Raw genomic sequence first — 19910 nt, 5'->3', positions numbered from 1 at the left:
ATTCCACTGCAATGAGTTGAAAGATGGCACCACAGTGACATTTTTTTCAATGGATGAGAATTTTAGTGGCAGATTTTGAATTTGCTAAAACTGCAGTGGCATATATCAAATTATCCCACCAATTTATGTCATTATGTGCGTCGTATCTCTCTTTTTTATGTCTCCGTATACGATATCAGCCTTGTCTCAAAAGGTTTGCTTCTTGTGTTGTTTTCACTTTATGCAGTTGTATGTATCGAGTTTTACGAGGCACTCCTATCGTCACCGCGCTCAGCAAGATAATAGGTATTTCTCTATTTTTAATCCTTATTTATTATGGAAATATGGATCTTGTCTTATCTTACTTTTGAAGTGAACTGCCTTACTCATGAATGCACCAAATTTGTGTATTACGTACGAGTAGTATGTCATTGACCATACAATTTGATATTTCATAATGAGCAAATATAACTTGAAATCATTTAGTACTCCGTCCCGAATTAACTGACGTGGATCCACGTCAGTTAATTTGTGACGGAGGAAGTACATAAACACTGCTGAAGATATTACCCGATGCAGATCCAGAGGAGACCTAGTTCTATTTGGAAGCAACTAAAATAACGTCATTGATTCTTGAAAACTGGGGAAGACGAATGTAGCATTCATTTTCTCTTGAAGGACGCTAATATGCTGCCAAATCTAGCGTGCTTAGTGTTTTTTTCTTATTGATAGGAGTATTTAGTACAATGGCATAAAATACTTAAGTTGGTTTCTTTGACAAAGGCATATATATATTTCAAAATACCTTCTTCCCTTGAAATCCAAAGCACTTCTACTGCTTAAAAGACTAGAGAAGGCTGATTCAATTGTGACAAGTTTGCCAAAATTGGATGGTGTTTAAATATCTTTGTTTTTTTCGACCGAAATAAATATCTTTGTTTTCAAACATTTTAGCTCATATTCTTTTAAAAAAATCTGGCAAAGCGGGAATGCAACGCTACAGGCTAGCGCTCCAGCGAGGACCCAAAGTTGTGCCTCTGCCTGGTGTAGTCAACAGGGTGGCAATCTTAGGCCGAGCATCGTCGAAGATGACAATGTAACGGTGTTTCCAGATCTACTAGACCGTGAGCATGACTAGAGACGAGGTGCCCTTCCGTGCCACAAGGAGATCTCGGCAGCCGCGGCGACATCGCGAAGGGAAAGAGGAGGGGTACGGTGCAGGGTGGAGGAGAGACGAAGAGATAAAGGGAGGGAAAGAAGAAACAGGCAGTGAGAGGGAGGGAACGCGTGGAAGGAGAGGCGTGCATGGAAAGGAGTGTGGAAATTCATCCACCAGGGAGGCTGGGACGGACGAACACCAAAGAGTCTTCTCCCCACTCCTCCATGACAAAGGGTTTCGGGACCGAGGGGTACGTGGGGTTGTGCAGTGACATGTTGAACGAAATTTAGTGAAATGACCTATGGTCAACGAGTATCACCACCACCTGTAATTTAATAGATACTCCGTCCGATACTTTGTACTAAATCTGAGACACTTATTATGAATCGGAAGGAGTATTAAAGAAGACATATTTATACTAGTGTAACAAACTTCTGCACACACGTCTCGTCACCAAACATTCCTCAAGAATTGAAGTGAGAAAAGATTTGTACTAAACAAGATGCCAGTTAGAGAACTAAAAAGGCATCTAAATTCAAAAAGCCAAGCACGCTATGTCGATATGCAATATACGAGATTAGCTCAAGAATTCAAATGAGAAACAAAAATTTATACTAAACGAGATGTTTGTATAGAATTGAAAACACATCTTTGTAAAATCTATTATAACCTAAAACAGAATCATTACAAAAAAGAAAGAAGCAAAGCACACCATGAAGATGTGCAACTACATGGGCAGAGCTAAGGTTGACTGGTTGAGTCCTATCCTACATCTATCTAGATGACTCCAACCAGTCGCCACATGTATGACTAGGTTGAGTCTTGAGCATCTAAAGCACACTCATATCATATCACGGAGTATCTTATGTTTAACGATTGGATTTTAGCTTACCACATATGCCAGGTGGTGATCTACAGGACCAGAAGCCACATTATAAATAGGCGCAAACCTCCTTAGCTTAGCCGTGTGGGACTAATTTAATTGTCCGAGATCTTCGTCCGCCTCCCCCTCCCTCCCAAGCCTCGTCCGCGCCGCCCTCGCCTGCCGCGCCTTCCTCCACGCCGTCCGTTCGTCCGCCGCCTTGCGCCGCCGTTTCCGGGCGCTCCACCCGTCCCCATTCCTTGGGCTCTTCATCGCCTACGTCTTTCCCCTTCGCCGCCACTCCGATCCTGATCTGACCTCGCCGCCGTAGTTCGCAGCGCTGATCTCTTCCTCACTCGACTCCCAGAAGACAACAACGGTCCCTCCCCCGGGCAGGAGATGCCACCCGTTCACGCAGGCACTGGATCTCCCGTGGCGGCTCCCCATGAGCTCCACATCCATTGTCTCCTCCGAGAAGAGGATCAGGGGTCGTTTCGTGCGGTCTGTGCCTGCCACCGTAAATCGCGCGAGCGGGCGGTTCGTGTTGCTGTCGTTTCATCAGAAACCAGGGAGCGGGAGATTTTGCCGTGGATGGGTACCGTGAAGCCAGAGTCTGAGGGATGATGGAGACGACAAGTTGCCTGTGCTCATGTTTCACAGTGGTACGCTAGTGAATGGATTCTTTTATGCAGGAACTTTGTTTGTTTCACAGGTCATTAGATATTTGAAAGCAAGGTGCTCTCCATGTAAGAATCTCGATTGATGTTGCTGAACTTTTTGTTTGACACACTAGTACAAAATGGTCCATAAGTGTCGTGTGAAATTGGCTATCAGTGACGTTTCGTCCGCCCACCACAGACTTGGTCACTGATAGGTGAGCTATCGTGTCGTGCCTAAAACATGCCACTGATAGTGTTCCCCATCAGTGTCGGTCACCGCAGACCGACACCGACCGACGTTTCCCGCCCGACAGTGATAGCTTCCCGGCGGAGCCACGCGACAGGCCAAATGATCTGTCAGTGGCGGGTACCTTAGATGTATTAGTGGCGGGGGTGGCCCGACACTGATAGCTCAGCTGCACTGAATTTTTTTGATTAATATACACAACAATATATCAGAAATCACACAGCACTTCATTCCAAAGTAGCGTCATCAATCACCTCCTTGTTGATTATCTTGGCCATGATTCTTTGGATGTTGTAGACAAGCCAATCTACATCATGTATATCCCGCATCTCCTCATTCCATTTCTTGTGCAGCTCCTTCAATGACGTCCTCCATACGGGCTTGAAGTTGGTGATCCAATTCTCGATGTGGTGGGCGCAATAGTAGCGTGGGAGGTTGCGTGGGGGCCAAATTAATGGGGATCGAGGGCCTGTACCGCCGCCGGCTGCTGCGGGAGAGAGCCAGAGGGGAGAGGAAGTAGATGGGACAGAGAGAAGTGGACGGGGGCCAGCCGGCCGGCGCCGCCTGCCGCGCGCGCAGGGGAGAAAAGGGGGGCGGGGAGAGGAAGAAGAAGGGAAAGAAGGAGAAGAGGATGGCTGGGGAGAGGAAGAAGGAGAGGAGGATTACCTGGTGGTGGCCGGCGCCATTCCGCGGCAGCGCTCCGCCGTCGAGAAGGAGAATGGCGGCCGCAGCTGGTCAAGAAGACGCGCAGCGCGCGACCAGCCGCCGCCGCTGGGGCTATTTATATGGCCGAGCTATCAGTGGCGGACACAACGAGAGACACGCCACTGCTGCTCGCCAACCATCCGTGGCGGTTACAACAGAAAAGAACGCCATTGATAACCTGCCTATCAGTGTCGTTTGTAAGTAGGTAACCGCCGCTGATAGCCACCGCCACTGATAGTCAGGTATCAGTGGCGGGTTCAACGTGCAGCGCCACTAATGGGTGTCCCGGGGGACGAGACATGGACCATCGTCGGCCCGTCACTGGCGTGCGGCCTTGTACCCGCCACTGATAGTTAGCTACCAGTGTCGTGTTCGCGCGGCCCGACACTGATGGGGGTCGCGAATGCCCATTTTGTACTAGTGACAGGGCATTAGATATTGAAAGCAAGGTGCTCTTCATGTAAAAATCTAGGTTGAAGTTGCTGAACTTTCGTCCTGTGTAAACCTCCTGCACCAGTAAAAATAGATAAAGTTTCTGCACCTTAATTACCTTGATCAGACTTAGTTTTAGCAGAATTGCTACGGAGTAATACACAATCGCCTGGAAAATTTCTTCAGTTTCAGTCAACCACCATCCCAGACTCCATTTGCTTTGAGATGGAGTACTGGATTAAGTTCATGACATACTTCTGGATTAAGATCTTGATTCATGTATTTCTAAAAGAAAGATTTTGATTTATGATCCATAACCATAACTGAATGTTCAGAATATTTCAGTACTCCCGATCGGTAGTCTGTACCTTTCCTCGTTCGTTTCAGCAGCTCCCCCTCCTTGCACCAGACATCGGGGCTCCACGAATAGCCCTTCTCGTAGGGAAGAACGCTCGCGCTGCTCCTCGCCTCCCGCTGCACCCTCTGCTTCATTGCCGCCGCTCCCCGCAGAGCTGATCGAATGCCAACACGAACCCAACTCGATCAATTAATTCTGCCATCAAAACATCACAGAAACAGTGTACAATGCGTCCCCGCGGCCATTGAACCGCATATACGCATCGATCGGTCCCTTACCGGTTGCGGCCGCCGCCGTGAGCGGGGTCAGGTCGCCGGGGCTGCTGGCGCCGACGGCGGACCGAACGGAGCATGCTTCAGCGGTTTAATTCAGATCGCCGGTATGCAAAATCAATTAGTCCCTCTCCCTCCGTCTCTGTAGGTGACGTGGACCACGTCAGTTATTTCGTGACCGAGCATGCTTCAGCGGTTTAATTCAGATCAACAAAAGATGTATCAATTTTGACTAAATTTGAATGCATCTATACACTAAGTCATTTTAGTTATGTTGTAGTAAATTAAACCCTTATATGGACCGGGCCGTAAATCCTACGTGGCGACGACCAAGTCAACATTTCGCAAGCACGAGTCAAAGACACCTACGTGGCGCGGTCAATCCTACGTGGCAGAAAAAGACTAGTCAACGAGTCAAGCCTCTCATGCCATGGTCAAGGGTCAAATAAGCTAGAGTGGGAGCCAAGAAAGTGAGAGAAGGGGGCCCTACTTTTCTCACATGGTGCACACAAAAGTTATGGACTAAAAGAGCTACTCTTCCCCTTTTGCCCTACTTTTCTCTCTCTCTCAAGGGTAGCCATGGTCATTTGTCATGAACCCCTAGGCTATAAATACCCCTCCATGGGGGCATGTATCATTCACTCTCAACTTGAATAAACTCAAGGGGAGAGGGCTAGAGCCTCTTGCAAAGATCTCTAGTTTCGAGATCCGAGAAGACGCGTTCGGCCCGGACTCGAAGGAGAAGGGGTCGGGTTAGATTTCCTAGAGTATCCTAACCTCGATACTTGGAAAGACGCGTTCGGTCCAAGTACGAGGCGGCCCCGACGAACCTCTCGCCTAAAGATGTCTTGGGAAGATCCGCTCGGCCCAAGCTCTCGGCTAACAACACCCTCGAAGCTTTTCCTAACATAGGATTAAGTCGCACCCGCAGGGTCAACCAAACCTATTTAAAAAATATCGACGTGTCAACTTGTCCGAGTGTACGGTGACCGTCGCTATAAGGCCGGCGTACACGCCTTATATTTGTACCCGCACTTGTGCCATCGAGCATTGGCACCCCTTACTCTAATTGTTGTCGAGAACAACAACAGTGGCGCCGACCGTGGGGAACCCTCGCCGCAATTGAAGATCTAATGGCCCCGACGAAGCCTACTTCATCGGGTCCCCAACTTGCCACGAAGTCTACACGGTTGCAAAAGAAGAAAGCAAGTGCCTCGGGGGCTCCCGAGGAAGAAGGAAACATCACCAATCCGGACGCCGCCGCAAGCATGGTCGCCACGACGGAAGTCGCGGTCGTCCCTCCGCTACCGGCTGTCCCGGAAGGAACCGAGGTGCTCGTAACCGTCGTAGGCGGTCCCTCGACACTTAGGGGATACGGAACTCGGCATGCCTCGCTCGATGGGTTTCGTGCCACCTTCCCTACAACCGGTGGTAACCCTGCCCTCGGAACCTACAAGAGGAAATCATGTGGCGTCGGGAGGATCCGCGCCGGAAAACCAAGGAGTCCCAGCCTACAACCCCTCCAACCCGGGATTACCTCCACTGGCGCTCGCCGCGATCTCGCAAGGAGCTCCTTGGTATCCTCCTTATTGGGGGCTTCCGCCGCAAGGTGCTCTCCAAATCGCACACTCTCAACATCAACCTCACTTTGCGAGTGCCTCGCGAGGAACGAGACCTTAGCGTGCATGGAAACGAGCAAGTTGCGGAATCCGGAACCCGTGCCGACGGCGAAAGGAATTCCCGTCGACGCTCCGACCCCCTAAGAAAACGTCGAGATGATTCTCCAAGCGACCCCTCTAGCGACGAGAGCGACGAGGGAGGACCTCGCCATCGAAGGAACCAAAAGAATCGGCCAACTTGCAACCCGCTCACTCGGAAGATCCAAGACGCGCCTTTTTCGCCAAGGTTCAAGCCGCCCACGATACAGCCGTACGACGGGGAGTCGAATCCTCTTCAATTCTTGGATGTCTACTCCACCGCCATACGGGCCGCCGGGGGAGGTCCCGTCGAGATGTGCAATCTTTTTCCGCTCGCGCTCACCGGAATGGCGCAAACTTGGTTTTACAACCTGTTGAGGAACTCCGTGCACTCATGGGAACGCCTCCAAGGGGTTTTCATCGCCAACTTTCAAGGAAACTTTAAGGAGCCCGTACAGGCTCACGAGCTATACGCCGTGAAACAAAAGCCGGGGAAATTCCTCCGAAGTTTCTTCCATCGCTTTATGAAGGTGGGAAACCAAATCGCCAACCCGCCGTCAACCACCGTGATCGACGCATGCATGCAAGGTCTTCTCCAAGGAGAAGTGAATCGGGCCCTAAGTCGTAACCCACCGAAGACGACCGAAGAGCTTTATCGAATCTTGCAAGAATACACCCGGGGCGAAGACGGGGACATCGCCAAAAAGGACGCGCCACGCGCCGCTCCCGAAGGAACTCCCTCCTCCGACAAACCTCCTGCACCCGCTTCGTCTTCCAAGAAGAAGAGGAGGGGGGGAAAAAGGGCGCCGGTGACCAAGCCCGAAAAATCTTAGCCGTCGAAGGTCAAGCACCACCTCAAAAGATTTGGCAAGCCAAGAAGCCACCTCGTCCGACCGAGGTAGTGGCTGGAAGGTGCCTCATCCACAACTCGGCAAGTCATAGCACCGAAAAGTGCAACACGCTCATCGCGGCCCGCGAAGAGTTCCAGGCGCGAATGCAAGCCCGGCGCAAGGATGAGAAGACAGCCGAGGCTCCGCTCCCCGCCAACATCCTTGTCGCTGACCCAGCACCCAAGGAAGACAACCACCCGTTTCAGGAACCATCACATCACGTAGGAGTGATACTCGGGGGCTCCGCAACGGGACGAGGATCAAAGCGACAATGCAAGGAGTATGCTCGCGAAGTCAATGTCATGGGAACCTTCACCCCGACACCACCACCTAAGTGGGCGAGCGTGCCAATTGTCTTCACCGAAGAAGACGCTAAGGGGATACGCTTCGCACATGACGACGCCCTCTTTGTGACAGCAATCATCGCCAATTGTGAGCTCAAGAAGATTCTTTTGGACGGCGGAAGCTCCGCCGACATCCTACATCTGAGCACAATAAAGAAGCTGATGGAGCCACAGGGAGGATACAAGAACGGCTCGCTTCAGCCATCCCTTTATCCCCTCACAGGTTTCGTACCAGGAAAGTCCATTCAGCTGCTCGGACAAATTAAGCTCCTCACGACCTTCGGGGACGCCACAAATCATCGAACCGAGCTCGTACGCTTCGACGTGGTGGATATGGAGGCCTCCTTCAACGCCATCCTTGGAAGGACGACGCTAAACCGTCTTTGCACCGCCATCCACCACAATTTCTTGTGCATGAAGATCCCAGGCCCGAAGGGCGTATTAACGGTCCGCGGCGAGCAATCTTCCGACAGGAAGACACTTTACCGCCACGAGACCAAATGCGCCGAAAAGGGAGAATCATCCAAGAGTATCAACTTGCTTTCGAGCACGGGAGCATCCGAAACCAATTCTCAGGAGCGCTACATCCCCGAGCCTCTCCCCGAGGGAGAACTCAAGGAAGTACGCATCTCCCAAGATGACGCCACGCGCACGGTGAAGATTGGAGCCGACCTCCCGAGTAAACTCGAGGAAGAACTTGTCGGCCTACTCCGGAAGAATTCCGACCTCTTCGCTTGGTCACCTTCCGACATGGGAGGAGTCCCGCGTGATGTCATGGAACATCGCCTCGCCGTGAGACCCGACAAAGCTCCCGTGAAGCAGAAGCTTCGAAAACTCTCCACCGAGCGAAGCGAAGTCATCAAACAAGAAATCGCTAAACTCTCCGACGCCGGGCTTATCCGAGAAATTTGGCATCCCGAGTGGCTAGCCAATCCTGTCTTGGTGAAAAAGGCCAACGGCAAGTGGCGAATGTGTGTCGACTTCACCGACCTGAACAAGGCATGCCCCAAGGACGACTACCCGCTCCCTCGGATCGATCAATTGGTCGACTCCACGGCGGGATGCGAGAGGTTGAGCTTCTTGGACGCCTATTCAGGATATCACCAAGTCCACATGGCCAAGGAAGACGAGGAAAAGACCAGCTTCATCACTCCCGTCGGCACCTTCTGCTATCATAGAATGTCCTTTGGATTGAGGAACGCCGGCGCGACCTTCCAACGCCTCGTCAGCCTCATCCTCAAAGAACAATTGGGGAGAAACGCCGAAGTATACGTGGATGACGCCGTCATCAAAAGTCAAATTGCAGGAACTCATCCCAAGGACCTGCAGGAAACCTTCGACAATCTCCACAAGTACGGCGTAAAGCTCAATCCGGAGAAGTGCGCATTCGGAGTTCGAGGAGGAAAACTCCTGGGCTTCCTCGTCTCTCAACGAGGGATCGAGGCTAACCCGGAGAAAATCCGGGCCATCATGGAAATGGAGTCTCCTCACTCCGTCAAAGATGTGCAGCGCCTAGCGGGAAGAATGGCGGCCTTGGGACGATTCGTCGCCTGATCAGCCGAGAAGGGTTTTCCTTTTTTCAAAGCCTTGAGAAGTCTCGACAACTTTGAGTGGACCGACGAAGCTCAAAGGGCCTTCGAAGAACTCAAGACCTATTTGTTGACCCCTCCGCTTCTCACGAGCCCAAAGCAGGGGGAGCCCTTGTTGCTGTACCTTGCCGCGACCCCGGTCACCGTGAGCGCGGCACTCGTGAAGGAGGAAGACGGGTCACAACGCCTATGTGAGCGAAGCCTTAGGAGGAGCAAAGGGTCGATACACCCAGATCGAGAAGATCGCTTACGCCCTCCTCATGGCCTCTCGAAAACTCCGTCATTACTTCATGGGCCACACCATCATGGTGCCAACCATTTTCCCACTCAAGAAAGTCTTCGGCAATAAGGAAGCCACCGGAAGAATCGCCCAATGGGCAACGGAATTGGCCCCTTTCTCGCTAGAGCTCATGGCGAGGACGACCACAAAATCCCAAGTCTTGGCTGACTTTGTGGCCGAGTGGCATGCTCCACTAGCCCTGCCCGAAGAAGTCATGTCCAAAACCAAGCCCCTTGAACCACATTGGATAATGAGGTTCGATGGCTCCAAGCGCCTCGACGACGCCGGGGCCGGAGTCATACTCATCAGCCCCGAAGGGAAAAATCTTGGAGTACGCCGCGCACCTGGACTTCAACGCCACCAACAATATGGCGGAGTATGAGGCGCTACTTCTCGGGCTTCGGATGGCCAAGGCCGTGGGAGTCCGACGCCTTCTCATCCAAGGAGACTCCCATCTGGTGATAAACCAAATGGACAAGTCGTATCAATGCCTTGATGAGAGGATGAAGAAATATATCGAAGAAGTTCGCAAGATGGAACGGTACTTCCTGGGCATGGAGGCGAGACGCATTCCACGAGGAGAAAATCACCTGGCCGATAGGTTAGCCCGAACGGCCGGTTCCAAAGAACCGCTGCCACCCGGCGCATTCTTCGAAGTGATTCCCACCCCATCCATAAAGGAAGAAGCCGACACCCTTCACGAAGCTTCAAAGACCAGCACGTGGCCATGCGCCTGTGACTTTCCTGAAGAATATCCCGATAACATGGCCATTTGCACGCTGGGGAATGGACCTTCTCAGGCCTTTCCCCTTATGCAACGGGGTCTGCAAGTACCTCGTGGTGACGATTGATTACTTCTCCAAATGGATAGAAGCAGCGCCACTCGGCAAAATCACGTCACAGGCCATTCAAAAAAATTTCTGGGAGAATATCATATGCTGATATGGCATCCCGCGGGAGCTAACCGTGGACAATGGCAAACAGTTTGACTGTGCGGAATTCATCAAATTCTGCGAATGCCTTGAGATCAAACTGCACTTCGCATCCGTTGCTTACCCAAAGAGCAACGGTGCTTGCGAAAGGGCAAATGGACTAATTCTCCAAGGACTCCGCCGAAGGGTAGAGAACACGGTTAGCAAAGCAAGGGGAGCATGGGGAGATGAACTCGCTAGCGTGGTTTGGGGCATACGCACCTCCGTAAGCCGTTCCACGGGCCGGACACCATTCTCTTTGGTGTATGGAGCCGAAGCAGTTTTTCCCGCCGAGGTCGAGTTCCGCTCACCTCGGGTCGAAAGGCTCCAAGAAGCCACTCCAATGGCTTTCATCGAAAATGAAGAGCACCACAAAACGGCCATCGATCTTGTGGAAGAAGCTCGTGACAAAGCCCTCCATAGGCACGCCGTCTATGAGCAAAGCGCCGCACGCTTCTACAACACAAGAGTGCGGGAACGAGCCTTCTACCAAGGAGATCTCGTGCTGAAAAAGAATGTCGACCCAAAGCTTCAGCGCAAACTCGACCCTAAATGGGAAGGACCATACCGCATCACCGCAGTATTGGGAAATGGTGCATACCACCTCGAGAACATGAAAGGGCAAGATCTTGTCCATGCTTGGAACGGCGACAAGCTCCGGCGTTTCTACGCCTAAGGAGAACCTTCAAGCACAATCCTTGCCGCTCCCAAAGGAGACCATCAGCGCTCAACCAGCCTCTTCCCTACGAAACTTCGAGGGATCATAAGCGCCAACGAGGCCACGTCTACATAAAGGTTGTAAGTGCCCATCAGGCCATAACTTAAGACAAGAAAGCAAGGATCAATAAAAACAAGTCCTTGAGGAAAAATTAAGAGTGACACGAGACACTCACACGACTCATCGTCGTAGAAGAGCCGCTGCCCCTGTGCCGCTCGCCGAGGAATGCGAAAAGGCCTCCGTTGGCCTAAGCATCCTCTAAAAATGTCTATGGACATAGGTCGCTACTAGCGACTTGTTCCTTGGTGGATCCTAGCGTGCCTCGAGGCCATCCGCCAAGTAGAACCATGTCCCTCGAGGGCCGGAAGCTCCTTAAAATGCGTTTAAGGAGAATCGTAAATAAGCGAGTTATGCATGAGCATACTTACCTCGGAGAACCATGCTACCCGTATGCGAGACGTTGCGCAGGGGCCTGCATGATAGTAACCGGGCTAAGGCTCCATAATAATCGCGAGAAAGCATAGCTTTCTGAAGTCCGAAGAGGGAAAATTCTGCATGAAATTTCCCGAACGGCAGGTCGAAGTGTCCAGATCACTACCGGCATATCGATATCGACCCTCACAAGGGTACTGGGACCCGTGGCTCGTAACCATGGCCTAAGGCACCAAAGCCAAGTCGTATCCCAACGGCGACAGCAATTGATGGCACAAAAGTGCAATCATAGCGAACGATCGCGAGCTATATAAACTAAGGAAATATAGTACTTCACAAGAAGGAAATATAGTACTCCAAGAAACACATGTTGAGCCAAGTTAACATTTCCGATAATTTCAACTACATGGTGAAACATGAGAAATAGATGCCAAGCTAGGTTAACATTTCCGATGATGTTGACTACATAGTAAAGCATGAAACACAACAAAAAAGCTGCCTTGGGACCTCTACGACTAAGAGCCTAAGCATGCTAGACATGAGGCTAAGTCAAGTGGGGATATGCAACATCGCATAAGTAAGCAGCTCAGGTATATCACCACCTCCAAGGGTGACGAGGCTCACACCTCACCGTCACCCTCCTGAAGAGAGGGCTCAAGGTAACGCACGAAGCGTCGAGCCTGAGCGCGAAGAGGGGCACCCTGGTCCGCCAGAAAGTTCTTCGCCCCGTGAGACATCTCACCCTCAAGCCCGCTCATCCCGCCACCGCTGTCAAGGACTGCCGCCACTGCCGACGAAACAAGTCGGGCACCCGTACTCAGGAGTCACTTCTTCACGGTAGGCTCAATGAGCTCCACCTGGGAAGTAAGCACCCTGCTCGTCTCATCCACCGTGCGACACGGAGGAAGATCCGGCTGGGGAACACTCCTCAGGCAAGTCATCGTCTCCCGAATCTCGGTGGCCTAGGCAAGCAAAAGCGAAACCACCTCGGGACGACGATCTGGTGGAGGACGAGCACGAGGAGCAAGCATCGGGCCGTCACCCGCTGCCGCTAACTCCACCTTGAGGGAAGCTGCCTCCGCGCGGGCGTGCTCCCTATCAAGGTTGGCCACCACCAAGTCCTCCTCAGCTCGACGGGTCCTTGCGACCTCGTCCTTCTGGCGCTCGTCAGCGAGTCGAGCCCTGGTCTCCGCGGCCGCGAGCTCCGCCGAAACATGGGAGAGCTCAGCCTCCACGGCCTCGTGTCGCACCCTCTTCGAAGCCAACTCACTCAAGGCAAGGGTAGACTTGGACATCTCCATGTCCAAGGCAGTAGAAAGCGCCCCCACCTGGGTCTTCAGGGCAGGAAGGGCACCCACGGCCTCGACCAAGCCTCTCACCTGCAAAGAAGAGGAAGTTAGCACAAAGCTAACCCAAAGGGCAAAGGGAGATACGTCACGGATGCTCACCAGCTCCAGTGTCACGAAAGGGTCTCTCACTCCGTCCTCGGACGCCGGAAGCACTCCATCCCTCGCCTGAGTCGGGGGCTCGCCCCCAAGAGCCTCGGGCTCCGCGGCCCTCGCACCTAAAAACAAGCCAAGAAGATCGCATCAAAATCATTCTTAAAAAGAATGACGCGAACAAAAGAGAAGGGCGATCACCCGAGGTAGGAGCATCCTCCTCAGGGCGCTCGTGACCAATGGAGAACACCTGGACGCCCGCACCACTGGCTCCGGTCGACAACTCCACCACCGAGTCGCTCCGAAGCCGAAGCCCCGTCTCACGAGTGAAAGCCTCAACCTCGTGACTCGAAGGAGGAAGAACTTGCTCGAGTCCAATCTTCCCCTTCATGTGCAGGTCCAAGGTCACCCTCATGGGGGACCTTAACTCGTCCACGACAGGATCCGCCGAATCCGCCGGGGTGTAGTCAAGAGAAGGAGAAGGAGTCGGGGGAGCTTTCCTCTTGCATCCACTCTACGGGCGAGGTATCTTGGGGATCGGCGCGACAGGCACCGCCAGGCCCAGCACCGCCGCTCCCGCCTTCGCCTTCCCACAGGAATCCTGCAGCTTGGACCCCACTGTCAACATCGACGGCGTAGCCAAGCGGGAGTAGCAATCTCCCACTCGAAGAAGGCGACCAAGCTTCGGATCCAGTCGCACAGGCACCATCTTCCCGAAGCACCTCGTGATGATGTTGTGACATCCCCCCTCGCTGATCTTGGCCTCGTGGTCACGGTGCTCTGGCCCGCCGTACGGACCTATCAGCTGCGTGGCCCACAACGCCGCCCTCTCCTCGGAAAATGTCGCTGAAAAAGACAAGCCCAAAATTGTTAAGTACCTTCACAAGGGAAAACAATCAAGGCGCGGAGGAGAGAGGAGCGCCACTCACGTGCGGTGACGAGCTGAGGAGGACGGAAAGATCGAGGGATCCCAATCTCGGACCTCGGACGACTCCTCATCATGAAGCGTCCCGCCATCACCATCTCCTCCATGAGGTCACGAAAGCTCCTCTCGGCCGACACTTCCTTGATCTTGGCCACCTTCCAGAGGTCGGCCGACCGAGGATCGCCGGGGTGGGACACCTCCCTCAGACCTCCGGCCCCAGAGTGCCAGAGGAGATCACCCGTGTGCAGAAGATGGGTCTTCGAAGCCCGAAGAAGAAACCACTGGGACTCCCACTTGACGAACAACTTCTCTGCGCTCTTCCCCGGCATGAGCAGGAAGTCGTCCCCAAAACCGGAGCGAAGCCTCAGGTTCACCGAACCAAAGGCACTCAAGGCAAAGCCGTCCGGGGTGAGCAACTCCCTCACCTCCACGGTGAAGTAGCACAGCAGAAGCTTCATCGAAGGCTCCTCGTGAAGCGCTGTCTCACACAGCCACCTGAAAACGTTCAACCTCACGATCACCAACGGGTGAAGCTGGGCCAACTCGATGCCGTACGTCTCCAAGAACTCCAGCAAGAAGGGGTGAACGGGCACGCATAGGCCGGCATGAAACCAGGCCGAGAATGCCACGATGCATCCCGGACGCCGTCGCTGGTCAAGCCTCACCTCCTCGCCATCGGGCAGGATACCATCCCCTTTTGGGAAGTACCCTGCCTCCTCCAGCTGGGCAAGGTCCTCGGGGCTCATCGACGAAGGAAGAAGGTGGTCATGCGCCCAACCTCCCCCGTCCACCGGCGCTGTCAGAACCAAGGCAGGGCCACCGCGAGGACGGAAGGAGACCTTCTTCTTCCACGGCGGTCGGTTTGCCACAAGCTGTGCCGCCGGAGATCCCCTCGCTGGCTCGTCCATTGGACGCTCGACGTCGAGTCCCCCATCTCACCCGCGGAAAGAACCGCCGAGGATTAGCAAAGTGCGGGATACCTCAAAAAGAATCAGCGAAAAAGAAAGGAAGGAGAAACAAGGGTGCTGCGACCCTCGCCCGCAAGATGCTCGGCAAAATGCCCGCACTCTGCCGCCGGTACCCGCGAGCGCACCTAGCCGCGCGCGCCTACGCCTCGTCGTGCCGCGCCCGCGCTTCGCTGCCTGTACCCGCGCGCGCGCCTACGCCTCGTCGTGCCGCGCCCGCGCTCCGCCGCCGGTACCCGTGCGCGCACCTAGCCGCGCGCGCCTAAGCCTCGTCGTGCCGCGCCCGCGCTCCGCTGACAGTCCCCGCGCGCGCACCTAGCCGCCCGCGCCTAAGCCTCGTCGTGCCGCACCCGTGCTCTGCCGCGTGTGCCCGCGCCCGTGCCCTGCAGCACGCCCGCACCCGCGCTCCGCCACCCGTGCCCATGCTCGGCCGCCGCGCCCGCTTTCTGCCGCCCGCGCCCGTGCGCGACCGTGACGCCCCCGGAGCGCTCGACGAAATACTCGCAAGGACTGACAACTCAGGAAACTTCGGGAGTGAGGTCCGCACGCCTCCCCCTACCTTCGCACGAGCAGGACGGGCGGGGACGAAGGTGGGGATCGCCCGGAAGAACTTGCAAGCACAACCGGCACCGCCCCCCGCGCGGCCGTGACCAAGCTGCGCGCCCCCAAGACGACTCAACGATGGAGAGCTTCCGCGGCTTGCTCCTAACGAACAACGCGACCTCCGTCATCACCGAGGAGTAGCTAATGCCCCTGCGGAGTTCCCTACTACACCAACCTCTCGAAGAAACATCGGGCGTCGCCGAACTCGTCTTCGACGCCGGACGAATCAAACGAGCATGGTGTGAGTTTCTCCAGCGGATGGGGTCTCCATTTTATAGGCCGCCAGAGCTCCTAGGCATCCGGGCCGGGCCAATGGTGCGGCGACACCTCGCCGTCCTTCATCCCCAAGGAACAAGACAGAGAAGAGCATGGTGTGAGGAAGGCTTTTCCTTTTCCCTAAAGCAAACCGGCCTGGCCAAAAGGAGGTGCCCCGCTCGCGGGCCCCCGCGTCCTCGCCGCGCCGACGTCACTCCGGTGACGGGACCCCTGCACAGCGCTCGGGAAGGAGGGCCCCCGGTCCCCTCCCGTAAGAAGGAGGAAGATGAACCGGGGCCGTCCGATCTAGGGCTCCCCTCTGTTCGTGGCCGTCAGATCTGCCACTAACTCCCGAAACGGTACCGGGCCCAACTGGGCCAAGGCCCAGCTGCGGCCCAAGAAATCGCCCAGCAAAAAAAAACAAAGGGGGCCTTTGTAACATCCCAATTTTTTCAAAACTCTTCATATGCATTGCATATCATGAGCATCATGTCACCCTTGCATTTGATCACTTTCAAAACCCTAAAATTTGCCCAGAAAACCCTTCTGCAAAAAAATTCCTTTATTTGATTTTGGACCTTGATCTTGCTTTTGAGTATTTGCATTTTAACCCATGAGGGTATTATGGTAAAAAGGGATTTAATGCATATATAGAGCTATCCCATAAATTGGCTTTTGAAATTATTTTGAAAAATAATTTGTTTTGATAGCCTAAGGGCCCTAAAAGCCATTTTATAGGCAAATGTATTTTTAAATATTTTATTTTGAGGAAATTCTTGTTCCAAAAGTTAGATCATATGAAAATATGATTTCACAAATTTTGTTGCATTTTATTTGGAGTGATTTGGAGCTTCGAGTCAATTTTGAGGTTCAAAAACAGAAAATATATAAGAGAAAAGGAATAACCGAAGAAAACCGGTCAAACCGGACCGAACCGGAACGGCCTAGCCCGAACCGGCTGGCTTCTCTCACTGACCGGTGGGCCCCACGTCTTCTTCAACCTCCGTCCGATTTTCCCGGCCACGCACAGTTCGAGTCGCCCACGACTCCCCCTCCGATTTCTCCGCGCACGGGCTGTTTCCTCCAAATCCCTGCGCGTCACCCCGAAGCCCTCGCTTTTCTCCTCCACATCCCCTAAACCGCTCACCCGATTTCGCACCGGTTAGAAAGTAATTGCTCGCGGAGTTCGTTGCTGCCGTCGTCGTTCTTCGCGTATCGCCGTCGTTCCGGTGAGCTTCTGCCGCGCCGACCCCATCTCCTTCCTCCTCTCTTCCTTGCACACGTAGTGACGCGAGCCAGCCGTGCTTTGGAGCTCCGCGCCGCCGTCCGCCGTCTTGCTCGACGCCGGCCGCCAGCCGCGAGCTCCGCGCCCATGCCCGAGAGCCCGCCTGCCCGCGAGCCCGCTTGCCGCCGCCACGCCGCGCCCGTGCTTCCCGCGCCGCCCCGACCGAGATTGGTGACATAGTGTATCTCAAAGTTTCTCCGATACGCGGAGTTAAGAGATTTGGGATTGAAGGAAAACTAGCGCCACGCTATATTGGACCCTACAAGGTTCTAGCACGCCAAGGAGAGGTAGCTTACAAGTTGGAGTTACCTGAAAAGTTGACAAGTGTCCACGACGTTTTCCGCGTGTCACAGTTAAAGAAGTGTCACCCGGAAATGACCGATACGCCACTAAGGGATACAATTTCACTTGATGAAGTTTTGAGCATGTTATCCTACTGTAAAATTATTTAAACTTGTTCTCTGTCCATTAGGACCAGAAAAGAAATTATTTTGTGAATAATAATGGCATACAAGTTTAAATCTTGCTCTATGTTGCAAAAGCCACACAATTTTTTGATTTAAACCCTATCCTTGTTCAAGCATATTAATTTCCACTTTGTTGTTGTATAATCTGTCCAAATTATGTGAAAAACTTTTCAAAACAGAAACAAAACTTTTTACCTTGGAGGTAACCTTTGAGTGCATCATCATGGCATGGTTTTTGTATTGAATGTTGTGTTTATTGTGTGTGTTTCTTTTATTTTAGATTGTGTGGAGTGTATTCCTTGTTGTTGCGAAAAGCGCGAGAACTACCACAACCTTGGACAAGCAAGTTCACTTTGATCATATCCCATTATTATTGTTGTTTTAAAATACTTATGCATTAGTGTTGTTGGTAGAGATGCATTGATAGGACTATTACTCGTACCTCTATGCTAGCTATAAATCCCAGGTAGTATAGTTTACCCTCGCCATTACCTTGCCACCAAATTGCCATCGATTGTAGTTGAATGCTAAGCTATTGTAGTACCGTGGGGGAAATAACTACATTATGATATTGTTATGCCGTTGGCTATATGAAATGTTTTTGTTAGATGTAAGGCAAAACAACTAATTCAATGAACCATCCTGGGTGGGCTGCTTTGAAGATTTTGAGGATTAGCGGCATCAGGTCCATTTCTATGGGTCCCTCTGAGTCGAGTTCCTGTGGATTCAGTAATGGATCGTCCATGGACGTCTCTCCCGTGGATTCAGGGAGCGTCTACGTTGCAAATGTGGAATGCCACCTGGGGTAACCGAGACTGGACTAGTTTCCTATTTAGTAGCTTCCAGTACAACCACAATGCTATATGGGATCTGGCGAGACAAGAGTAAGTTGTATGAACCTAGATCAGAGGAATTGTACTGAGGTAGCCGTGTAGGGGGAGCGTGATTCTCTCGTGGTTTAGGGAATTACCTCTGAAAATCTCGTAATCGATGTCGTTGCTACTCTACCCTGAGGACAGCAAGGGATTAACACGTCGGTTTTTTGTGGGGAATGTGTACGAACTCTCGAGAGCTTCAAAACTAAGTACTTAGCCGTGTCCCCGACAACGGACAATTTGAGCAACTAGATGTGGAGCTGTAAGGAAAGTCTCACTCATTCCAATTTCTTAAATAAAATGAATGATTTGAACAGGATAGGGGCACTTGATGAATCCACTTCAATGTGCTCTAAGTTAATAGGAGAATGGGTGTGTCTACCCCGTGTCCAATAGTTAACATTAGTATAACATTTCTTTGTAGTAGGGTAATTTATGTTCTGCTTCCACGCAAACAGCCTGAACTCCACCTTGCCAAATACTGCATATACTTGCTAGGTCTGTTATAACCCTTTGGTGTACTTGCCAATACATTCAATGTATTGACCCTAGTGGCTGCATCGTTTAATGATGCAGGAAGCTCCGACGACGAGTAAAATGTATGTTCTGCTTGTTTGGGTTACGGGCCTACATTCCAACACGCTCTCACCGTGGTGTTGATGTGCCCTTGTATCTTTCGCTTTCCGCTGCTAAACAGTTGTTTTGTTTCCAGCTAACCCGTGAGGTTATGCGAGTTGTAAGTACCTTTTAAATTCTGGATGATACGTGTAATATTGAGACCTTTGTTCTATGATATTACATCTTGAAACTGTGTGTGCTAGTGAGTCGATCCAGGGACTAGCACTAAAGCACAGAGATCGAACCCGTGTACGGGGGCGGTCGCTTCAGCCTTCCTGAGGCGGCCCAGCTGGCAGCCCATCCCCCGCGCGCGCACCAGGCTGGACCGGCGGCCCATGAGGCCGGCGGGGTCCGAAAAATTTACAGAAAAGCCCAAAAACATGAGAAAATTACCAATAAGACCCTGAAATTTTCGGGGAGGCCCGTAGGGCCCCTGATTTTTGAAAAAAAAAAGTCCTTCAGGACACCGGATTTCTCGCAGAGAGGCCCTTACGGTCCCGGTTTTGCTAAAAATACCCCCCGAAGCTCGATTTCTCGCAGAGAACATCGTCATGGGCATGTAATCTCCCCACAACACCTCCAAGACTCCCATTTTTTGCAGGAAAACCACCGAGTACCTCTGCATCTCGTAAGGGAGCCAGCCACGGAATTCATCAAGGACGTAACTCAAGAGTCTCGTCTCAGAGGTTGACCCGAAGGCATTTTCAATGCCTCCAGCTCAAGGGGGCTACTGTTGTAGTAAAATAAAACCCTTATATGGGCCGGGCCGTAAATCTTACGTGGCGACGACCAAGTCAACATTTCGCAAGCACGAGTCAAAGACACCTACGTGGCGCGGTCAATCCTACGTGAAAGAAAAAGACTAGTCAACGAGTCAAGCCTCT

This window comes from Brachypodium distachyon, chromosome 3 (genome assembly GCF_000005505.3).
Source record: "Brachypodium distachyon strain Bd21 chromosome 3, Brachypodium_distachyon_v3.0, whole genome shotgun sequence".
NCBI lineage: Eukaryota > Viridiplantae > Streptophyta > Magnoliopsida > Poales > Poaceae > Brachypodium > Brachypodium distachyon.
The sequence above is the reverse complement of the archived record's forward strand: the minus strand, read 5'-3'. Positions refer to the sequence as shown.